The following is a 21,652-nucleotide window of genomic DNA, read 5'->3' on the forward strand; positions in this document are numbered from 1 at the left end:
TAGTTCATGGCGGCGGGTGGGGGGTGGGGGAGTTCACGCCTAAGTTTTTTGCTTCAGCCTGCAAGCATTTCAGTATGCCACATAATTTTTAAACAAAAAATAAATGTTCAGGCCTTAGCAAAGCACGGCTTCAAGGATATGCTCTTTTTCTGATTTGAGGACCTATTCAAACAGCCAGCAGTCCACCTATGCTTCTCTATCTGTTTACGAAAGAAAGTTAGGTGATCACTGAAGGGTGATTCAGGGAGCCTAAATATTGCCTTAAGGAGGCACCTGGAGCCAGCCAGAAAGAAACACAGGCATGGAGATGCTGCTGGACTTTGAGGATTGCTGACAGCTCTACAGTTGACAGGACTGCTTCTGCCCCCAGGCAGCTTGTGCACCCCTAAGCCGCCACTTACAGTCTGAAAAAGAAGAGTCAAAACTATCCTCCTGTCTGCCTAGCCTACTAGAGAAGCTGCATTTTTATCCCTATAGATGGGAGAAAAAAGATAGTTTGCTTATGGAGAATGAACTTAAATTGCCTACAGTTGTACTCTGGGGAGGAGAGGAAGGCATATACCCCCTAGAAACTCAGAAGAATTAGTTTACACCGGAGTGACGCAAAAGGTCTGATGTGTCCAAAGTGATACAGTACCATAGGCTTTATTTAGGGTTTTTGAATGTATCATTGTTAAGTCCAATTTAATAAATTTTAATAAGAATTGTATTTCAGATTAGAGACTTACGGGCAGCCATCATCACGCCTCTTTAATTCTCCTAACCTATACCTTTTTACTGCATGGATAAATATGCTTTGAAACTAATACAGTGTCATTGAATCCAATACATTCGTAGTGGAACCAATCCATGCATACTCAAGTAACTAATTTTTTATGGAAATGAATAAATTTCCTTTCAAGGCATAATATTTTCACTTATACCAATAGCTTTTCACTGAAACCAATGCTTTGTTTTCCAAAACCAGCACATTTCATTTCAGGCTTATATACATCTTGCTTGCTTTTTTTTTTTGCTTTTCTTTTTTTCCTTTCTCATAATTAAACCCATTGAACTAAATACAGTATCGGGTGTCTAATGAAACCAACACATTTTCATAGGGACTACTTAGAGTGAGTTTAAGCCAATGAATACACTGTGCTTCTCAGTGTAATTTAATAAAACGAACATTGTGAAATGGAACATGCTTTTACAGACAATCTGCCTCAGGACTATGTCCCCATATTTTCCCATAAGCTGAGTTTGAGGCCTTAAGTTTTCTGCTCTTTTGGAGGATTTTGCTGTTCTGTGGTAGCAAGACAGGCTACAAGGAAGATAATGAGAGGCTGGGTGAATGCATGTGTGGTGAGTGAATGTGCACCGAGGATTAGAGCATCCTCAGAGGAACAGAGAGTAGCCAGATGACCACTGTGCTGCAGTGATGCTTGACCAGTTTAGCAGCCCCTCGGTACTCTGCTAGATGGTACATTTTAGGAAAGCCTGTAGGTTGTTTTGGATATGATCAAGTTGTCTGTCACTGCAGTCTCCCCAACATTCATCTGTTACTGCTTTGCAGAGCTGCACCCAAACCTTGCAGGGGTCAGGTGGTGGCTGTGACCACTTGCATTACACGCTGGGGGAACAGGGGAGTTCTGGGGCAAATCCAGAATAACTCAGCTTTCACTGAGTTATTCTAGCACTGAGCAGTGTAACTGATTCAGTTTGACTCAAGAAGTTGCCACACGCTGTAAAGAAATGTACTGTAAAGTGACAGTAATCTGTTTAATGCTATGCAAAGACAGATATTTGCCTCACAATTGGGTAGAAAGTAGCAACCATTTTGTTGTAAATGTTTCATTATTTTGGCAAAGGCCAGATGTCATTTTTATAGGTCTCAACAGTGTTAATAGGTTTTTGAGTCTACTTAGAAGGGAAAGCCTAGAAAAGGAAGGAGACGGCTGTGTACATAACTGTGTGCTCTTTGGAAGACAAACTGTTGATAGAGTTGTGGAAATGAGGCCTCTAAGTTTCTAAGAAGCAAAAACTTTGGCGTTTTGTGAACAATAGAGGTGTTCGCAGCAGTTTCTTCCAAACTGTATGGCACTTTTCAGCTAGGATTGTGTGCAGTTTGTGTCAAAACATTTCAGTGAAGAAATACAAATACAGACTAATGTTTGACTTCTTTTGTTGTGTTGAACTGGAGCCAGAGAAAGTATTTATATATAAATCCACTTGTGAAATGCATAACCCTCTCAATGTGACTTATATGTCTGAGGCTTACAGAGAATTCAAGCTGATTGACAGAAAATACTGCTCTTACGGTGTCAGAATGTATTATCGTGCTTATACAGAAACACAAAAAAATCCCTTTTTTCACCAATGTACGTGTTCATTGTCATTATATTCTGGTATACTGGAGATGTTCAGGTACTAAAATACCCAATTTGCTAGGACCTAAAGCTACCATGAAAATATATTAGGCAAGCAGATGGATAATTCAGCTTGTTGGTTTAAAAAAGTGTGCATTAAACATTCAGTATTTGAAGCCTGATCTAAAAAAATGATTCTGTGGGGTCAAAACTGCCATTCAGTGAAGGAAAGAAAAATAAGAACTGAGACAATTAAAGAAAGATTTCCATGTTTGTGCTACAGTTAGTTAGTTACTCTTCCTTTTATTCATTTCTCCCCCCACTAAGCCTGTGCACATCAAGCAACTGACAGTTAGTACAGTCTGCAAATAGATCATGAGCAGATTACATACATCTTTGTGTATCTGGCACACAGGTGCTATCTGCTTTTGTGGAATAGTTGAGATTAAAGCAAATTAATTTTGTGTAATACGTCCTATACGAGAATGCCCTGTGTAACCCCTGTTGCTCCCATTGAATCCTTTCTTTTCCCTCATCCCAGAGTTGCTCTTTAGACCACTTGCAGCATTCATATTTTCCCTTTGAACATGTACCACTGTCTTAATCCCCTCTTTTCAGTTTAGATATGGCAGTGTTGTTCACCGTTTCCAATTTGTTAAACACCACTAGGATCTTGCATGTTAAAGGATTGCTATGTGAATGAAGAGGAGGAAGTGACAGTTGGCCCTTGTTAATTTTAGTATCATGACCATTTTTATCAAGTGGGTGGCCCATACTGGCACTCAAAAATGTTCTCCTGGTGACAAAGTGGAAAAGTGTGTCAGTTCCTGCGAAAGGGCATCACCTTAAAGAGTAGATAGAAACAAGTGTCACTTCAGAGGAGAAGGAAGTACAGAAAAAGAGCTGCTTGGAGAAGCAACCTTGGTGCTGCGCTGCATGCTCAGCTACACATGGGGCTGTGGCACAGGGGAGAAAGGACAAGAGCATCAATGCCCACATTGCTGGCCCAGTGACTGTGGGAAGCAAGAGAGAGACAAGGCAAGAACAAATCCATAGAAGGGCTTGAGTGGAAGTATAAGATGGGTCAGCCTGACAGGGAGAATTCCTGTGTTCCTAACTGCATTAAATGATACCTTATAGACTGGTTTAGGTGCCATCATAGCTATACCTGTAGATAACGTCCTCCGCTCTTCTCCCAACCGAACCTCATTCTTCGAGTTTCCCCGAAAGTCATGTTTCACATAGTGGAGAACTGCTTTTATACCTCCGCATGTCTTGTGAACCACCATGTGTATTGATTAAATTTCTAAACCAAAGCATCATCCGCTTGATGGTTTTGCTATCGCTTATTCTGATATTGTGAGGCAGAGTTCAGGGATGGCTACTATGGAGCAGCAGTGGATCAGCTGCTATAACTCTTTCCACTGTGACACTTCTGTTAGTAAGTCAATGGGGTAATGAATAACTGAGAAGTTATTTCATTCCACTCAGTGTTTTTATTGTGATGCTGTGCTTGCAGTTATTTATGCCTCCCCCCAACATAGATAAGGCTCCCAGTGACATGACAGGACCAACTTCAAATAGAAAACCTGAAATCCTAAGTTTGACATCCTACCAGGAATTAATGCTTCCATGTGCTAATGCTTATAGAGAAGCAGTGATGAAGTTTGTCCATGGAGTTCACATTCTTTACCTAGAATACACAGCAAACTTACTTGGTATGCTGCATCCTTTCTGTGCTGTACCCTATGACATTTAAAGAACACATGCACCCCTCTGACCTGCAAGACACTGGTTTGAGGATATAGTTTGTAGGAAGCTCTGAGAGTTTACAGAAAGCATATGGAGGAAGTTAGGCTGGAGACAGTGGCTCAATCCTATTCTTGCATCCTTTCCATCAGATGCTACTGCTACACCAGTCTTTGTCCCCTAAAACTCAAAAATCATGGAAGGAATATGTATTTTGCCAGAAAGTTTCTTCCTCTGCTCCTGGGGTGGCGAGGCTGCATGAGGTCATACTCACCTCACCGAATAGAAAGCTGCACTCTAATGCTTGAAGGAGCCAGGGACTGAAAGAGAAAAGTGATGAGAAAGTGCCTTTATGTTGAAACTGAAAATATTCCAGCTCTGAGTCCTACACAGGAAGGTGGAAAAATTTTTTTTTTCTTCTAAAATGTATAGATTTCATATTTAGGTCTCAGTAACATTTCCATCGGGTGACTAACTTTCTCCATATGCAACCAGGGGAAAGAAGGGTGAAGAGGGTTTCCAGATTTAAATGAAAGAGTATTACAAAGGAAGCTAATTTACAAACCGGCAAGCTTAATAAGAAGTAGGATAACCAACTCACAATAGAAGTTCTCACAATAGAAAGAGAAGTGGAAGGACAATAATGACTGTTCACTGACAGTTTGAGAAATGGTAAGAGCTACCAGCAGCAGTACATACCCTTCCATCCTCAGCCAAGAGAAGTGTTATCTAAAATGATGTAGAGCAACTATAACTGATAATAATGATTTTTATCATAGCCACGACTGCTATGAACCTGGTCAATGGGATAAGAGCAGGACAAGTGAAAGACGAAGCATATAAATACCATGTGTAAAAACAGGACAATAAGCAGCACTTCAGAGAGTACTGTTTTCCCTCAGTTATGTTCAAAGGTCATTTTAGAGAGCAGCTTTTTATGTGATTGGGTTCACAAATAACATTCAAAACTCTCCAAAGCACCTAATAAGCTGGGACAAGAGGACAGTGGAAAGACCGCCCTGGACAGATTAACCTTCATCTTGTTTGGAGTCCACTTTCTAGGCCAAGCAGAACTAGGAAGTGGAAGAGTAAATTAAAAAAAAAAAAACATTGCTCTATCTAATGATGCTTTAATGTAACTGACAGAAAATATCTTTTCGTCTCAAGCACTGATCTTCCACCTTCAGGCATACACTCTGGGATCTCCAGGGCAGTCTTGTCTGGTTCAGATCAGGCAAAATTTGGCATAGAGGCCTCACGGGTGCCTTGGAGAGGTGGTGTGGGTGGGATAAGCGAGATGTGACAGCCGGCACGCCTGCTGAGCTGGCCTGGTGGGACCAAGAGGAGGGACCCGAGCTTAGGTGCAGAGGTGGCTGCACTGAGGGCCCTGACAATCTCTGGTTACACAGAGGGAAGGTTACGCATCGTGTGAAGTGGGCATGGGCTCATGTGTCTCTCCTGGATGTGGGCTTGCAGAGAAATGAAACAAAACAACTGTCACACAAATTAATCCTTAAAACTGAGCCCTAAATACTAGAAGGACCAAGGTAAAGCTGAAAATCTTTATCTGGCATTGCTAGAAACCATATTTATATACTATTTACATAACTATATGTGATCAACTCAAATGTAGTCACTTTTGGTATGTCAAAATCTATTTGTGGCTTTACCAGAGAGTAGATTAGCTTTGCAGATGCTAATACCTACAGAATGGCAGGATTTAGACTAGGGAAACTGCCTAATCCTTAACTATAGAGGCACAAATGAGTTACTTCATATCCCCGGGGAACATGGTACAAATCTACAAACAGATAAAACACAAGAAATATTGTTTAGACACATGACACAGCCACTGTGAACGTAATTACTAGATTTCTTGCACAGGTGTTTTTGCCTTCATGTCACGTCCCTGCAAAAATGTGCTTTGTGCACTGCCATGTTCTGCAGCTCTGTTTTACACGCAGGTGGCACTTAGACGGGGACATACTTGTTCACGGCCCTCCAAGAAAGTACTGACGACCCTTTGCTTGTTCACTGCTATATCATCACTGACACTATAAATCAAGCACGCTCTTGTGGGTGCTGTCCTGTAATAAAAGTGGGACATTCCTCTGAGAAGGGGAGAATGGAAGTGAAACATATGCTTGTGGAGGCAGGAGCTGGACCTTAACATTTTTAAAAAACAGTATTTCCACCATGGCTATTTAAAACACCCTCCCTCCGTTTATGTATTTTTAAGTGCATACTCATGTAAATACATCTGATCATATGGCAAATGTCATACAGTGTGAGAAGAACATATGACGGCTTCACCTGAGGGCAGAATCAGCCTTTCCGCCGTGGCCAGGCCATTCGTGGGTTGTCAGGTAATGTTCCACTGCTTAGAGCTCTTGTCCTGTCACACTGAAGTCAACATACCAGCTATGAAAAGTCTGGTCAACTGATGCACACTGGTATACCTTCATTTGGGAGGAAATAAAACAAAATTCCCATACTTTCTGAAGGATTTGCCATGTGCTGAAATATACGCACGGTGGAAGGCAACTTCCAACTACAAGGAATTTTTTTGTTAATAATCTTTACCGATCCAGTAATGAGGTACACAAGAAGAGTTAGCTACACATACAGTGCTTTCTAAAACTATTTCATGAAAGAAAATGTAAACAAAGTGAATTAACAGAATGTATTTTTTTCTAAAGAGTAATTTTCTAATTTTTCCGTTGTGCAGCAGCTGCTGTTGCCATGCTGTCATTGCTGTTGCTATGTATTTTTGAGTGTGCCAAGATGTAATTGGCTACTTCAGCATATATAAACTATTGGTAGAGATGTTTCTATGGAAAATCGCATCTTTTTTCAATTGGTTCATGTTGAAAGTAGATGTGCTTAGCTATCATCTCAATTTAAATTGAGACCAACAGGTTTCAAGTCTCATAATGCTATGAAGCCACATGCTATTCATCATGGTGGAACTGAATTTAGGCAAGAACTTTTATGTTGACATCACAGTAGAATATGAGTGAGATTGCATCTCCACAGTCTCCAAATGTTTCTATAGTCTTTGGCAAACTTTTTGATCCACTGTGAATCATATTTGCTCTGAGTGTATGACTGTTTCCTGGTTTTGTCTGACATAACTTGCAGGTTACTAAATCAAAACTCATTTCAAACTAGTTATGTATTTTGCCTGAAGACCTTTTATAAATAATTAGTGACTTGTTCAATGCAGCTATGTATCTAAAAATCCTCTGAAAAGATTGACTAATACCTATAGAAATGATGCCAAACTCATCAGGTTAGAGGTTGCTAAACCTAAACAATTCTGAATATATGATGGGCTTTGGGGAGAACGAAAGGCTTATCATTTCAACTGAGGAACAGATTTAGCTTATCTGCTCTGGACATACTTGTCATATGACCTTGATCTAAAAAGTAGACGTGTACATCTGGGCTACGCAGTCAAGGGGTTGGTGAAAGTTAGAGACAGTGTGTAGTAAGTATTAATTTCAGCTTCATACCGCTAAGTTTTCCTACAGTGAGGGCGATAGAATCTGTTTCAAACACATTATTCATATTTATGCTAATAATTGTTTTATAACTAGAGTTTACCAAGGTTACATGAAAACCTGCTACAGTCCAAATATAGATGCAACATAAGGTGAGACCTAATGCAAGGTACAAGAGTACATGACTGCAAACACTATGGGATTAATTTTTTGAGAACAAGTGACATGTTTTGCAGCCTCAGTTTCATAATTCTGTCTTACTTAAATACTTTCTCATTGTAGAAGTTAAAATAAAATTAGGGGGGGGGTTGGACACTCTGACGTTATAGGAATGTATTTCCAGAGGGAAATCTGCAAGTCCTCCCCTGTAGGAGGTGGCTGAAGTGTTATTTAGATTTAAATGAAATGAGATTTGATTGAAGGGTTGTTAAGAAGAGACTAAACAGTGTTGAGTTATATCACAGAGAAGAATTATCATCTACTTGGTTCATAAAATATCTTCAACTATTACCTATGTAAGATGTTCTTTTTTATATCTCATGCACCTTAGAGTCTCCTAATTTATTAGCAAGTCAGACTGTTTCCTCTTTTCTTATTCCTAAAACTCCTTGTCTTTGACCACTGCTCTGATTCTTGGTCTATTACATCAAAGATTATTCTTTTTCCTGGAATGTTGTGTGATTTTTTTTCTTTTTCTTCCTTTTTTTTTTTAATTTTCCTCTGTCTTTGCCAGAACAATTACCCAACTCAGAAATGGCAAGCACAAGCTTAAAGCTTTAGAGATAATTTTTGCTTTCTTTATTCCTAAGTCATGGAAAGTTCATACTGTCTGCCTGAGAAGAATTGAATTTCCCTCATCTATAAGCTGTACTGCTGGAAATAAGCTGTCCAAAGAAATTATGAGTTGTTTATGTTATTTAGTATTGACTAAATATTGAAATTTACTAATGATAGCATGTGTCAGTCTCCAAAAAGACAAGCTTTTTTAAAAAAAAGATTTATGCATTTAGGTCACCAACCTGCCATTTTAAATATTTGCTCTTCACTAAAAAGCTTATTCAGGAGTGCTAACAATGTTATCATAGTGTAAATTTAAAAAAAATGTCAGAGTACTTTTTTTGCAGTGTCGTGAACTGCAAGTGGTCTTCTCAAACATTACATTTTAATTTAAATTTTTCATTTAAAAGATGTTGTGCTGGCATTCTGATGCACCCATGAAACATGATTTGTGGCAAGGCTGTGCACACGCACACACACACACACACACACACACACTGTGGCAGGACAGATATGCTTTACCTTCTGGGGCATCCTAGCACCTCAGACATAGTCTTAGAAGTGATTGCAAGTCCCTGCAGACCCTATGGACGAGTGCCACAATGACATAATGCCACGGGTATGTGCACAATGCCCCTACAAAGCATTAATTTACCTGCTGCATTCTCCTCCGATCACTTCCAGCTGAAAGCTGGTGAGTGCCATTACTGCTACTGCTTGCAAGCAGGCAACAACTTAATGGAGATGATTCCCTTTAAGAGGTCTCTGCTGAGTTTTTGGTTGTCAGGGAAGATGATAGTCTCATCCCTCTGGTTAGATAAAATTAAGACTCCTTCTGAATATCTCATTATTGATCAAGTGGCACTTGGAGTCAGCTGGTTATATTCCCTCTCTGAGAGGCTAGCCATTTTCCAGAGGGGCTTCTAAGGCTACAGAGAAGCCCTGGCCTGTGAGGCATTTTCCTGAGGTCCTTTCCTCTGGGCAAATATCATTTTAATAAAAAATAAAGACTGAGTCTACCCGTCATGAAGAAAAAATTCCTGGCACCTTGAAACAGCAGAAATTCAGTGTTGTGAACTGCTGTGGTCACAGCAGCGAAGTGTTCACCAAATCTGGATGATGGAGTGTAGCAGTAAGTGAAACCCAGAATTTGGCCCTCGGGCTTAACCTTATTTCCTTGACATCCACGGAGTGGGCAGACAGATTAATGGGTTAGAACAGAGACACAGCTATGCCCTTTCCTCTCCCTGCCTGAGCCGAAAGGGCACAGGGAGGGCCTCTGTTCAGGCCCTGGTACGGTTTATGTGCTAAAGCTCTCGGTCTAGCATGGCTCAGAAATGCCTTGTTTCTAGGGACTGCAGGCTGAGTGCATCACGGTGTCTTACACTTCAGTTTGCCTAATTGTTTCTTATAGAACAGGACATTTTCAATTGTTATAATTTTCTGAAACTCCTCCCTTTGCAGCAGAAACTGTGCTCACTTTCAGTCGGTCACAGACCAGTTTTTTTGCTGAAAGTTTAGTAAGAAATGATAAGGCCGTTTGCGGATAAAAGAAGTGAAAAATACCATTTTCTTTGCTAAGGAAATATCACTGTAAGCTAAGGGCTCTGTGCTGATCCTTGGAGTTAAGTGTGCATATTTCTAACTCAAGAGTGTGAATGCTGTTTGGGTATAAGAGTGTATAATTTGCTGTAATCTTGGCCTGTGCATTTTTCGTAAACTGGTACTTTGTTATTTGGAACTAGTCCATTTGTCTAAGTCCCTCTTGTATTCCTGTCAAGCATACCCGTGTAGGAAAATAAGCCTGTCTTTCTCTTTAAGGCAATGGCTTGTTTGTTTGTTTGTTTCTAGATCATATCCAAACAAATTAATTGTGACTACTTGGTTTGAACTTCTAATTTCTGTGTATTGTTTTGGAGTCAATATGTGCTCTTAATAAGAAGAAATATGGAGTTATACAGGAAGAGCACAAGGGAGTGTCCTGCAAGAGAAATGCTGAAGTTGGGGGGGTTCCCAGTGCCTCCCTGCACATTCCCCTCCTACAGTGGAGGCTTTGACTTGCTGATATGGGAATATATGATTTGGCATATGAATCTACCTGCATCTGCCCCCCCCCCAAAAAAAAATATCTCTGTAAACTACATCTAAAACTGAAATAACCTTGGCCCGGGGACTTGAGCTGGATGGACCTCTTGATGAGGTCCTCAGTATTAAAATGAATGATACAAGGAATATTATTTTATGGGTATTCAGTCTACCCTGATCTCAGTTATGGAGTGTTCATAGTTGACACTACCCTTCTGTTTACCATCCCTTCTATAAATCTCCTTTTTGGTTTCTGGTGGAGACACAACAGGCCACCAGTTTAAATGGGACTGTGCTGGTATTCTTATCAGATAAAAATCTGCCCTGCTGTGTTGATTTGCATTAGAGTTTCACACACCTGCAAAGGTGAGAGGGGTTAGCAGTTGGACTGGGACCCACTGGGGCTTCTGGCATGTGGGATGAGATGGGAAACACAGCTGGGTTTTGGAGGAGTCACTGTGAGGTTCAGTATGGCAGAAGGACCATTTGCTCCACTTCTCAAGTATGAGGTAGGGGTACCTTGAGATACCTCAGGAGTCTTAAACTCCTACTTCCTTTCTTGAACATCACTTGCTGGGCATCAGGGGTTGATCTCTCCTGAGATTAGATACCTGTGTTGAAGATATTTAGAGGTGTGATGGACCTATTTTATATGCCCATTCCAGAGTTAAAACAACAGATACGTAAATACTCTTGGCTTCACCAAGTAGATTCAAGTATATTTCCCCTGAGGATAGAGGAAGGACAGGGAGGGGGCTTACACTGAACACCATAGATCTGACTTTATATGCCCCAATTTGTTTCCCCAGTCCACTATGACAGTGAGTACTGAGGGACACGCAGAGCTATGCTAAACATGATTTTCACCTGATCTGATCCAGGCTTTAGGGACTTACTACCTTTGGAGTCTGCAAGACCCCTTCAGGGGTCTGCAATACTGTGAACTGTACTGAAAACAGAAAAATCTCTGGCAGTCACTCTTCAAAATTGCTATTTTTGCTTTAACTTTCTGTGATCTGCTCCAAACCACCCTCCTTAGTCTTCCAGGAGCTAAGCAGTGAGTAGTTGTGCCTGCTCATTAGCTGCTTGGGAGACTCATGTGTCCTCAGAGAGGGAGATTCACTTCACAGGTCTGCTATTGCAAGTCTGTGTATGCAAACCCAGCTCTTATTTAGCAGGTTCACTTCTGCAGGTGCCAGGGCTAGAATTTTGTTTCTTTGTTTGTTTATAAATTAAAGGTCAGGTCCTGGGATCTGGTCCTCTTGAATTTCTTGGATTTTGCCAATTTGAACAGTCACATGTATGATCATTACATAGTATTATAGTGATTACACATCAGTCTAGGAAGACTGACACTTTGATGAGCCCACCGCAGAAGGTCAGTAACAGTAAGCACAGCACGTGTTTCTGAATTGAAGATGACCATTTGGTCAGGCCTGTTGCTTTAGTTAGCAGCATTGCTCTTTTGGTCTTGCTAAGGGTGTGTATTACTGCAGTCCTGAACGTTACAACTCTAATTTTTCTGCTTTTCACTTAATTATCCTTTTCCATCATTGCATTAAATAGTATGGCTTTGAAGATTAGTGTCATGTGCGTGACTATAACTGTACTGAGCCATCATTTTTGGGGTGTGTGGGAAGTGGATTTTAGCAACAATAATTTCCTTGAAAGTGAGAAATCAGAATACAGTATAGCTTCAGGAAAACATATACTGACAGCAGTACATAGCATGATGCAGACAAGACAGAAATAAAGCACGTTGGTTTCTTGTTACGTGCTATTTGTTTTTAGTCTCACTTGTTACCTATACAGAGATTGCTGATACAGCAGTGTTGTGCATTGTCATAAGCCAGTGAGGTTTAGTGGGAATGACTTCCCAGAAGATCAGAGTTGGTCATCAGTGCTTTTGAGAAAAAGTGAGGTAACTGTTTTTTAAGTAACTCTAATGTGATTTGAGTGGGATAATGCAGCTGTCCTGAGCAGTGGGATTTCCCAACCCACACCACAGGGACAGCGAAACTGGACCCCTGGAATGGCTGCAGTGGGTGACAAAACACTTCCCTAGTTGAAGTTCTCTGAGTTCAAGTAACATTCAGGAGTGACCAAAGTTCTCTTTCTGCATCTCTATTTCAGCTTCAGCCTCTGTGACAGTATGAGATAACTCAATTAATATAAAAAGATAACAGTATATTAGAGTCCTATGAGGAAGAAGTTCCTAGATTGAGTCCCTAATGCATACAAGGATAATGGTAAGATAAAGCCCTAGTTAATTATATTGAAGAGGCAGGAAGAAACTCACAACTAATCGTGCTGTAGTTAAAAGTATTTCTTTTCTAAATTAACACTTAGTACTGATTGTGTTCCTGTTATTGTATCAGAGGATCAAGATTACAAGGTCTAGGTATTCACTGATGTGTAGATCTGTCCTCAAATAAACATTACTTTGGAAAACTGCAGGTGTTGTGTTTGTGCTGTGGATGATAATGACAGTAGGGAAGTCTTTGGTTTGCTATATTGCTTTGTGAGATGCTGGCGGTGTTAGAGGTAGTGAGACCTAGAAGTACTGGACAACCGCATGTGTGTATTAATGCATGCACATACCTGTGCTACTTCTCTTATTTATTTATATCCTGTCACATCTCATGTCCAAGACAAAACCTCTGTTGAACAAATACATCATAGCTGGTCTGTGGTGGGCAAGACTTCAGTCCTGAGCCAGAGGAGAAGAGGTGCTTTTTCACTGACTCCCACAGAAAGCAAACAAAGCCCGTTCATCTGCAATGGAAGTTGAAAATCCACTGCACTTGCAAACAAGCAACCATGTGCATTCCCCCTCTCCCCAACACACACAGACACACACACACACATGCATGCACAAACATGCAATACACTTGTCTGTGGTTGTGCACAAAGAGTTTCTGCAGCTGGGGGTTCACCTCAGGAAGGGATGGAATAAAAGGGCAGTTCTGTCATACCATGAGGTTTCTACAGAAATCCCATCTGTGTAGGCTGCCCTTGGAGATGTGCTGAATCAGTGCCTTCCTCCATCAGCTTGCCATATTCCTTCATGTTGCAGTAATCAGGGCTACTGATAAAACCTGTGAAAATGAATTAATTTTCCTGTTAAACTCATCCAATTATACTAAAAGCAAGTAACGAGAATATGAGGGAAATACAGCTATCTTAGCCTACAGATCACCCAACATCCTCGGTACAGAAGCATCTAAAAGCTGCCTGCTAAGTTGGTTGATATGCCTTTTATTTAGCTTGATGTTAATTTGCTAAACACTGTTTTGGTGTATGTGATTGTAGAACATAAAAATGCAGTAGGTGGTTTATAGGAGATGAGAGCAAAAGAATATTCTGTGCTACGAGCTCTACATACAATGCATATTCTCCAAAGGGATGAAATTTCCCTCGAGCTAATGGGTAAACTGCAAAGTGAGGTACACTAGCAGCTTTACGGTTTGCTTTAACCTGCTCCTCCTACCCGTGCTTTGTGGTGGGTGTACAACTGTTGCAAGTAGGTGGCACAGCTGTTTGCGTTGACTGGCTCAGTACCTTTGGGATACAGACAACACAGTTAACATTGCAAGATGAAAATGGCATCTATACTTTAATAAACTCATTCTATTTCTTTGTGGGAGAAAAGGGGGAGATGGGGAGGGGGAGAAGTTGCCAGCTTGACTATATCTGTATTAGTGCCACTGCTCAAATCACACGGTGGTGGCTAATGCTTGCAAAATCCTGACTAGCATTTGAAAGGGTAACATCAGTTTATTATTGCTGCAGTAGCTGTTAACTTTATGAAGATTTCCTGTGCACCTGCCTGCTACCACATCTTTAACATATATGCATATTTATACAACTTAGGCAACATATGTTTGATGATTTTTGTCATTTATATTTACTACAGTATGGATAGCAATTAAAAAATAACCATGTTCACTGTGATGAATTGGTGAAATTCCCGGAGAAGTAGAAACTACATGTAGAATCCGAAGGTAGAGAGCAAGGTAAAAAGCATGTAAAAATCTAGTTCATCAGTTGGAGTATAAAACGCAGACATGTGACCGGTGTGTATATGTATATATAAAAACATAAAAAATATGGGAAAGAATACACTATTTCATTTAGAGGTAGAACAAGGGAATAGATCATTTAGAGTGGGACTTTTTCCCATTTCAACCACCCTTCACAGATAAATAGTTGAGTTGTATTGTAGTGGTGATGGAGGATGACATTTTCTGCAGAGCTGCTCCCAGATTTGTGTATTTTGAATGTAAAATGGATGTATTTAATTGCAGATACACATGCAAAAGCAAATGGTGTGCTAGGACCTGCGTGATGATACAGTCCCATGTCTGACTCATCCTGGCAGCAGATCGGGCAGGTCTCCCAAGCGCCAACTCGGGTGCCAAGACCAGGGAAGGGCTACGGAGAGGAGTTTAGGGAGTGATCCTTAGAAGTAGCCAGCTTAGGGGAAACCTCAGGCTCAAGTCTGTATTTGGTGCGTCTGAGTTAAAAATAGAGGAAGATCCTAGGGAGAGGGTAAGTTTTGGATATTAGCCCGCTGAAACTGTGTAGGCACATGCACACCAGCACCCACACTGTGTATGAAAGTGAGATAAGCACACGTGATTTGTACTCAGAATGTAGGTGCCAGCTTTTTTAAAGAGAATTTCTTACCATGTGGCATATTATCATATTCAAGACCTGCTCATCTCTGTAAAAAGACAGAGGATGGTGGGCTGTGCAGAAATGGAGTGAGACGGTGGAAACGCACGTAGTGGAACTGTGAAAACTGACATGGGAGTGGAAAGGAACTTAGAAAATTTAACTTAAAGCGAAAAATGGAGAAGGCTAAGAAAGCTAGATCTTGTCCTGGAAGTAGTGTTTTCCATGTCAGCATGGTGATTTGCCTAGAATCATTTATTCCACTTCTTAGAAAGATGCTCTAAATTAGCCTCAGGGTGCTTTTGTTACCCTCTTGTGACACGAAATTAGCTGCTGCAGTAGTTTCTCACAGAGGGTAGAGCAGCCCCAGGTCCACCCCCATTTACACTCTCTCTGCTTATGCCCAGAAATGCCCCAACTGACATGAATATATGCTCCGAGCGACGCGGCATTACCCCCAGTGGTGCAATTCAAAGTAAACTAAACTGCAACAGCAGTTTACCCACTTCAACAAACAGGAACATTTACTCAATTTTTTTTCTTACTGTTGCTTACCCCTCTACCAGCAGTAAGTGCATATGAGGCAGCCGTCTGTGCCGCTGGAGCATTCCCTTATGCAGAACAATCCTAAAGCAGCCAGCTCTGCTGGCATTTGGACCATTATATATTAGCAGGGTGGCTCAAACTGGTCTCAGCAGACCAGAAGATATGTCACATCACTTGAAACTACATCTCTGGGTGGTTTATCGGCCTGTTTGTCAAGTCAGGTGACAGCATCTTCACACATTGATTTTAATTTGTATTGAATATAAAGCTTTGAGAGTCAGCTTATTGAAATCCATGCTACTTCAACTGTTTTCTCCTCCCTCAGTATTTTAGCAATTCTATTAAAGAAAAAAGCCCTGAACAGAATCAGGTTTGGGTTTAAAAAAATTGCCTGTGTGCCTTAGAATTGACAACTCCTAGGCCAGTGTTTAGCCCAATGCAATGCAAACCTGCTGATATATTAAACCCCAAACCAGCATTTATAATAGAAATACAGTAAGCCTTTAACTATAATGACACTAGCAGGTGTCACCACAATAAAGATAACAGCCTCCCCATGAACAAATATTAGATTAAAGAGATCAATCAATCTGTATCTTAAATTCTAGGCCCAGCGTGATCTCTACCAGTAAAAAAAAAAAATTCTACTTTGTCTGTGCATTGTAACAGGTGAAAGACCCCTTGACTGTTCAATTATTTTTGCAATAGCTTGAGAAAATAAGCATCTTTCTTTTTTCTTCTGTTGCAGATGCTTTATGTAAATGATATAGAAAACATTGTGACTTACAGACACAAGCACTTACTGATTTTAAACCTTGTGGCAGGCTGTGGCAGTTTTCATAGTGGGCAGGGGATGTGAGCCATAGCTCACCATGCTGTCTCCTCCTGGAACCCCAAAAACCCCTGTCAAAGCCTGGGGTAACATCAAGTACTCTGTGCTCCCTGTGATCAAACTACCTGTGGAAACAGTGCATTCTGCCCTTGGGTTTTTTTGTTTCTTCTGTGGCTGCTAGCCTGCTCTGCCACCAATGGCACCTTTTCCTAAAACGAAAACTGTCAAAAGTTACTACTTTCATTCTTTGTGGTTTAATATGTGGTGCCATTCATTTAAACACGTGAAATGAGTGCATGCTGCCATCGAGTCAGTGATCCCACCCAGCCCGAGCGCAGGCTGCAGAGCCACTGGTCATTGCGGTAAGTGCCGAAGGTGAGGGAAATACAGTGCCCCATGCGCAACTAAATGTCCCCGCTAGTTCTCCCTTCCTTTCTCTCCTATGATCATCTATGATCATCCATTGCCTGTCAAACGTAATGCCTGAGAAAAGTCCAGGGTATGATCTCCTGTGCTGTAGGACCAAGCATGATCTTTCCATGTTCTACCGTGGAAAGGGACCATGCATGGTCCCTGGAGCATTCTCCCTGAGTGTGATGTGGAACAGCAGTAACACTGGCTTTTACTCAATATTTCTACTGAGTTACATCATTGCTGTTATTCCCATTAAAACTCGGTCTTGGGTATAGAGGATGTATTCTGAATTTTAAGCAGGAGTTGCACCAAAAGTTTGAGATCTTTGTAGTAACAGCTTTAAGTCTCAGTTGTGGTATCTCATTCTCCCGTCATATGCACCTGATTAAAAAAAAAAAATAGAGCTTTCTTCCTTAGAAAACACAGTGTGTAAAAAGTGTAACAGGTATTGAAGGCAAAATCCACTGATAGTCTTTCATAATGGAACAGACCGACTATTGAGGGAAACGTGCTAGAACAGCTTAACTGCAAGGTCCTTGATAGGTGCTTTTATCCCAGTGCAGAGCACCTGTTCATTAATTAAATTTAGTCTGTTTTGAATGTGTTCTAGACTGCATAAGGGCAGCTTTTGTGCAAAAAAGCGTCCACATCAGATAAATACAGAATAACTCTTGGTCTTTTGCTACATACCCTCTGTTCGATTTTTCAGTAGCGCACACATGTGGACAAGATACAGATCAAGTATAGCTTTCTAAGGAAACTAAGTGACTTGATCCTTGGAACACTTTGTTAGAGATCTTTGAACTATGATTCATGGAAGCACTGAAACAAGCTGTTTCCTCTGAATGAAACCCAAAGTGGAAGCCTGTCCAGCTTCAGAGCCATTGCAGTCATGGCCTCACAGGAGTGTGTGTGAGGAGGAGTTTGCTCAGTAACATATTCAATGACCAGTAAGCACACTTATATTTTGCCCTTTTTTTTTTTTTTTTTTGTCCCAAACCACAAAATAATCTGTGGAATATTTTATTTGGAATCAAATATAGTATGTGTGACACTCGGGTATCTCCCCTGCAAAAAGACTTCGGGATTATGTTTTTAATCCTTTAAGTGGGCTTAGGCCCTAAGAACTATAAAGGTTTTATAGCAGCCAGAATATTTCATTTGCAAAACAGTTACCCAGCTTCCTTCTCTTCCTGTTTTTCCACGTCAAAGCCACCTTCAGTTTGCTTGAATGATGAGTTCATATCACATTTTAAAAAGTCCCAGAAAGTTTATTTAGCGGAATACCAGTTTCACAATGATGAATGATGACTGCAAGGCATGTCTGTGAAGACCCTGCTCCAATGCCATTACAATATAAGATGAGGATGGGGAAAGCAATTTCAGTGTAACTCTGTGGAGACCCCATTACCAGACCATTACAACTGCAGACTAATTGAAGAGTGGGAACACGCAGAGCCTCCGCTTTGGTGACACAGTTAGAATGTGATATTGATATGTCAAAATAATTTCAATGCCGTCATCAGATTTTTTGCCATTATTAATAACAGACAGCAATATTTTATACTTCCTTGTGCATGTAGCCCCACTGGACTGGAATGAGACTCTTTGCTGCATGCAAAGAGACCTGATGTTGTATAAGGCTGTGGGCAGATGTGCAGAAGTCAAAGGCTACTTTATGTGAAAGTATGAGATACTGCAGAGACCTGCAGGCTTCTTTCTCTCCGAGCCTGCATATTGCACTAAATCTTACAATTTTAAAACTTAGATGAGAACAAAGTAAGCGTAAATGCAATTTGTCAGTGTCTTAATGAGAACAGCACAGTGATGCATCTCAAAATCTCCAAATTTAGCTACAAAGGTCTATAAAATCTGCCTTAATTTAAAGCTTGGTTCGGTGTGTCCACATATTACCACACTTCATATCTTTGCTAAGGAGCATGCTGTCAGGGCAGCTCCTATACCAGCAGAGTGACCTGGGCCAGTTGCACCACACTTTCAAAGCCATTTATGTGCAAAAGAATGCAGATGGCTACCTAAATCCCGCTTAAGATTTGGCCCATTGAAACTGTATGAAATATATTGCAGCAGCTTGTGCTCTGGTGATAGGGCATTTTGAGTACTAGGTGATAATACATCAACTGAGGTCTTGTTATTTTCCAGTGGAGAAGTCCATACTTAGTCCCTTTTCATGCATAGTCCCTCTACTGTTCTAAACCATGGTATCTTAAATGATTTCAGAATAATATTTTAGCAATGCTATTCTCATGTATATTTTTTCCAAATATTTACCTAAAAACTTAGAAAACTTAAAAAACTTATAAAGACTGTGTAATGTATAACATGTAATTTACATATCCTATATATTTGTTCTTCCATCTTTTGAAGAAATTCCACTTCAGGAACAACATTGTAAGTCTAGTGAGTTCCTGGCAAAATCCACTGACTTCCATAGGGACTTCAACAGATTTTAATCATATCACATCTAGTAGCCTGCTTCTCACTGATTTTATTTTTCCAACCTGATAGTCTTTTCTTTTAGGTAATGGAGTTCTCCACTCTGATTTGCTTTCATCTGTATAGATTTTATGCTTTTCCTTACTGAAAAGCATGGAGCAACTGTTTCCAAAGTTTCCAATAATTCAGATCCTTGATTTCTCACATTATTTTGGCCATCTTCAGCTATAACTTTTCAGTTTCTATAATACCCTTTTCAGTGTTGCACCCATTACTCCAAATGTGGCCTCCTGATTTGTTGCTTATAATCCATTTGCACAGCTGATAAACTTTTTGCTTCTTCAACTTCTGATTTAATGCTTTAGCTGCCACAACTTTTAGATCATTCTTCTGGGTGCTAGAAGGGGTGGGTGGAGGTCTTTTCTGAACACTTTAATCTGGGAACTCTTTGTAGAGGAATGCAGGCAGTAGGCTGATTAGCATTGATAACATGCAGCTGTGGCCTTGCCTCAGAGGCAGTGGGTTGATTGACATGGACGATGTGCAGGTGTAGCTCGTTCTGCTAAGTGGTTAAATAGCCCTGAGGATGGTAGAAAAGGGGGTTGGATCGAGGAGGAGCAGCAGTGTGGTCTGACCTCTGGAGGAAGGAGAAATGGCACAGACAGTAGAATCTGACCAACGGTAAAGCCTTGTTGCAGCCTTTGAGTTTGTTTGTGCTGCAACAATTGGTGCCCCATGTGAGGCTGGCTGAGTTGGACTCCGACTGCAACACCTCTTTTGTCTTTGTTGGAAAAATAGTTTCAGAAGCTATGATATTTTTCACCACTCCTGCTTGGCTGGAAATTAATGGTAAAATTCTTGTTGCCTTCAAATAATAAAAGCCATGGAAGGCAACTGTAAAGCCATAGATTCAAAAAGAATGAGAAGGATTATGAAGGTAGGTTTATTAGAGAATGAAATTGTCCCTCTTTTGGTAAGACTCAAAATTCTCCCTGTTACTTTATTGAGAAATCAATACCCTTTGTAGCTCCCAAGAAGAGTAACCAGCACAGAAAAATGTGGTGGCTCTGTGTACGGTTTCATTCACCCTGTTCCAAAAAGTCCTTATCTTTTGCTGTAGGCATTAATAATATGTTTAGGACACAGAATTGTGTCCTAAAAGTCTGTGTCATGTCAGCTCTGCTTTTGGCTTCCTACCTTCAATTTTTTTCTATGCTTTGGTTTTATTGTTGTTACTTTCTAGTGAAGACATTTTATATTTTTTTTAGATAAATGTTTTTAGTGGCTGAAAATGTTGCCGGACTGATGGCTCTGAGATGAAAATCTCCTGTTTCTGTAATAAGGATAACAAAATTTTCAGCAGTTCAAGCTCCTCATTGCTCAGATTCCTCAAGTTCTTCGTATTCCTTCTAGGTATCTTAAACATAATTTGGAGGAAACTACTGGAAGACAGTAAGACCTCCATGTGGTCTCCTTATGCTTGCAGGTTTTCATTGCCCTACAAGAGCTTAAACAAAGATATCAGTTAATGTTTTTATGCTTTAGTTTTAGGGAGGGGCATTTTGTTAAAATGAAACTCACTTGAATTTACAGAGCTCCCTTAATTTAAGTGCCACAACAGTGTCCCAGCAGTAACTGAGGATCTGGGTTGGACTGGAAGTACTGGAAAGGTCTGGAGAAAGCTTGCGTTTTGTACGCTACTTTGTTGCTTTACTGAAATTTAGTAGACATTTTTTTCTCTTGCTTCTCATACTGTTGAAAATGCAAGTTGTCTTACCCTGCCCACTAGCCTCACGTAATATGTAGCACAACAGAAAGAACAACTAAGTGCATATTCGAAACAGTGGATTACAGAGGGAAAAATCTAATATCTCTTTTCTAAGTCTCAGACATTTATCTCCTCCCTGGCTTCCAACAAGCATGTTGTTGTGGCAGAATCAGGTATTTAATAACGTTTTTTTCCTGGTACAAATTGAAAGGGAACAAAAATATTTTATAATGGGCATCAGTATTACTAATAAAGTTCATAATTTTAATTTAGAAGTGGATCTGTGGATTCCTATCAATCTTGAGAACTTCTGGGCCAAAGAGTCAGCAAGCTGCCACTGCCGCTGGCCCAGCTCAGGCCCTAGCTTTGACTGCGTGGCTCTAAACTGATTTACAATAGCTGATGATTTGGTCTAGTATTCTTGCTTCAAGTAAACTTGCTCCCTTGGGACTTGACTTGCAATGCCAGAGAGCTTCCTCAACTGCCACTGACATCT

The sequence above is a fragment of the Falco biarmicus genome, chromosome 4 (genome assembly GCF_023638135.1).
Source record: "Falco biarmicus isolate bFalBia1 chromosome 4, bFalBia1.pri, whole genome shotgun sequence".
Taxonomy (NCBI): Eukaryota; Metazoa; Chordata; class Aves; order Falconiformes; family Falconidae; genus Falco; species Falco biarmicus.